We start from the raw sequence: 3,431 nt of genomic DNA, 5'->3' as shown, positions 1-3,431 counted from the left end.
ACTACTACTAATAAACTTTATTTCTGTAGCTCCTTTCAAACCTTTGCTGTACAAACTATAAAACTAAACACAACATGACATAAAACATAAAAATAAAGACACGTGTGCAGATTATGGTGTCTAAAGTTCAGAGATGTAGACAAATAACAGAAAACATTAAAAATGCCTTTAACTACAACTCAAACAGTTCAAACCGTCATGAAGGGAGGACGTAGATCTTAAGTTGGACTCGTTGGTGAAGTTAATGAAACAGGAACTGGGTGTTTTCAGGCATCACTGGTGAAACTAAATAAAGAAGCTTTGACTTAAGGTGATAAGAATGCAGTTGTTATTTCTGCTTCAGCTTTGGGTGGTACGCTCCAGTCTTTATAAACAGAGAGACAGTGATGGTGTCTTATTTATCTATTAGTACACTTTAAAAAAAAACCAAAAAAACCCCCCTGAACAATATGGGTTTTTTTTTGCAGCACAGCAAAAATATACTGCTTCTTATATTTATGTATATTTAAAGGTTTTATGATTGATGACTGTATAATAATCAATTTTAAGCTCAGTTAATTTTTATAAAAGCTCATTTTGGTTCCATGTAAAGTGTTTATTTCTGAAAAAAAAGAGGGAGGTACAGTGAGGAACAATTCTTTTTAAGCTTTCTTAATCTTCTTTTTCCCTCTTAAATTTTTTTCTTGATGTTTGATTTCAAAATGTGAAGTTAAAGTCTGTTAGTGCTGTCACGACATCACATTATGATGCTCAAAAGAAGTCATGATAGAAAAATTTTCGCAATGTCTCTTGAAAATTGATTTTAAAAATTGCTAAATCCATCTTTGCTGACTGTGTGTTTTGTCTCTTTGGAGGCGGAGAAAGAGTCTGTAAGCATGAATTTACTGTATGTTGTCGGTCCAATATTGGAGTGTAACGAGACACTAACACTGGATTATTTAAGACACTATCTGTATAATGATATCAACAGTTTATTTTTTAAATATCATGATTATACGGTTATCTTATGTGTTCCTCTAACATGCTGCACTGTGGACAAGTCGTAGTCAAAAATGAGGAAGGTTTTCAGTAGCTATGGCAACACTGGTCTTGTTTTGGACCAGGAAGACAAAACAAAAAGTTAAAAATTCTGAATTTTGCAAGTGTGAAATGTTGTGTTCACTTGGATTTCATGACTCAGATGTTTCATCTCCATACAGCTGGACCATATCTTTTCAGTACCTGTGTGTGTCCACGCTGTCTTCGCTCTCGCTGCCTCTGCTCTGCAGGTATTTCTCTGTGATGCTGTGGAAGTTTTCAGACACTGATCCAAAGCAGACATCAGGCCTTAACAAGCCCAGCGAGGGTTCAGGGCAGCGGGAGGACTTCCTGCAGTATTTCGATCTGCCGGCTTCGTCCAGGTCGAGCCACTGCTGTACGAGCTGAGGAGGAAGCAGAGTCCAGTTTGGTTCGATGAGATCAGAGGTCAGCGGCCACCTGGTCCTGCACAGTCGTCAACAAAAGCCTACGTGCTCTTGTGCAGACCATGTACACGGTGGCAGCTTCCTACGAGTCTCACGGCTCTGAATTTTCTATGATGGTCTTTGCATTTTTGGCACAAAAAACTATCAGTTACGACAAATACTGACCATCCTGACCAGCTGTCTTTCAGCATCAGGTGATTGTTTGTGTTTTCTTCCTGATCGTGGCAGTGACACAACTGTACCATGAACTTTATGCAAACAAACAGTTGTTTGATCTGAAGCATCTCTGAAATGGCTCCAAGTTACTTTCTTGACTTGTTCAGGCCAGTGATTTGCTTTATCAGGACTTTGTTGAGCTCCTCAGACTTTCCCGCTGTGGTGTTTGTGGCTGAGTGTAATGGGTGGATCCAACAGGCCTTACATAAGGGCCTATTCATAGCTGGTGAGTCTGATAGGAGTCACCAGCTGTAGTCAACTGTAATCACTTACCAGACGTTATGAGACCAAGCCACAGCTTTCTATATCTCAAAACTGATCATTAAAGTAGCTGTGTGTGCTCTTTTGACCCAGCAGGTTGTTTTCATTTTTCTAGAAGAATGCATGATTGTTTTTTTGTGACAGAGATGCATGTGTTTCACGGATTCCAATGAAATTTTGGGTTGAAGAAATCCTTGGAAACTCAAGACGGTATATAGGATATACATGGTCTCTACAAGTGTGTGTGCTGAGGCTGGTAGGACAGTGTGTGGCAACAAAACTGACTCGACATTTTCATGCTGTTGTGCATAAATACCTGCAGTACCGCCGGATCTCTGGTGGCACCAGGCGGAGCTTCGAGTTCAAGCTGTTTTAGCTTTGCCAGCTTCTTCTGAGAAAACAGCAGGAACGCTCCTGACAGATCAAAACACGCAAATATTACGTTCACAAAGGAAATGCATTCAGTTCTGATCAAACTGATGAACTCCTACTGATCTAAAACAGCTTCAAGTGCTGGTTCACCTCCTAAAATATGACTGAAACGAGTTGTTAAATTAAATAAACACAGGTGTAGCCAACTTAAATTTACAGTAGATCAGAAGAACAAGACATACGGTGGTTTTACTGCCAAGTCAAGCTTTGCTATCTACCTCTCCGTGGACAGGCCACGTCTCTCTTTGTTTTCCAGCGCTGAATGGCTGCAAAGTGGTTGCTGGCAGTCTGAGGGTCCAAACGGGCCAAAATCTCATCCAGGCCCTGAGACCTTTTGATGACCTGGTAGGAGGAAACACACGGCTGGTTCTGTAAAACTGTTTAGGTCTGTATTGTAATCTGTGTTTTATCCAAACACTGGAGACGGAAGCAGTGTTTTCAGTAGGAACAGGCGACTCACATCAAAAACAAACAGTGTCGGAGTTTCGACAGTGAAATCATTGTGAACGGAGATGAAATTTACATCTTCACTTTCAGCAAAAATCCAAATACTGTTTCCACTGCAGAACCACAACACTTCCTTCTCCTGTGTCAAGTGGATATCTGCAGAAGGTTTTAACTGTTTGAATGAAATTACATTTGCGGCCATGGTATCTCCGTACACATGAAACTTATCTCATCACGTGAGCAGATAAAAAGGAGGCGACAGACCAGCATAACAAAGAAGACACAATCTACTGCCCCCAGGAAGTGGCTGGTGCACATACCACCACTGATACTGCACTGTGCTTGGGCATACCAGAAAAGCTGCGGTGCATTACTACTGTGCTTTTAGATGCGACAAAAGACGATAAGGAAGATTGAGAATGTGCTTTCTATTTGCAGTATCAGGCTGTTTAGAAGGTTTCCAGTTGGCCAACCTGTCTCTAAGATGTCACCAAAACAACAGAGGTAAATGTTTGTGTAGATTCTCAGTCATACGGGTCATGATAATTATAGCAGCTGCAGTAAAAAAGAAACTAGACTTCTCTCACATCCTAAAAGAAAAGTCTATTTTTT

At 40.5% G+C, this 3,431-nt stretch overlaps 1 long non-coding RNA gene across 1 annotated transcript; it reads right to left on the bottom strand.

Annotated features, from left to right (window-relative positions):
• Positions 1-1,227: 1,227 nt before the first annotated feature.
• LOC103361903 (uncharacterized) lies at positions 1,228-2,715 on the bottom strand. The gene is made up of 3 exons (XR_520430.1): positions 2,591-2,715; positions 2,257-2,354; positions 1,228-1,421 (listed from the first exon to the last, which is right to left on the bottom strand). It is a non-coding gene; the product is annotated as an uncharacterized LOC103361903 (long non-coding RNA).
• Between the last annotated feature and the right edge of the window lie 716 nt (positions 2,716-3,431).

Source organism: Stegastes partitus, unplaced genomic scaffold (assembly GCF_000690725.1).
Source record: "Stegastes partitus isolate 25-593 unplaced genomic scaffold, Stegastes_partitus-1.0.2 Scaffold541, whole genome shotgun sequence".
NCBI classification, from domain to species: Eukaryota; Metazoa; Chordata; class Actinopteri; family Pomacentridae; genus Stegastes; species Stegastes partitus.
This window is presented reverse-complemented; position numbering and strand designations above follow the sequence as displayed.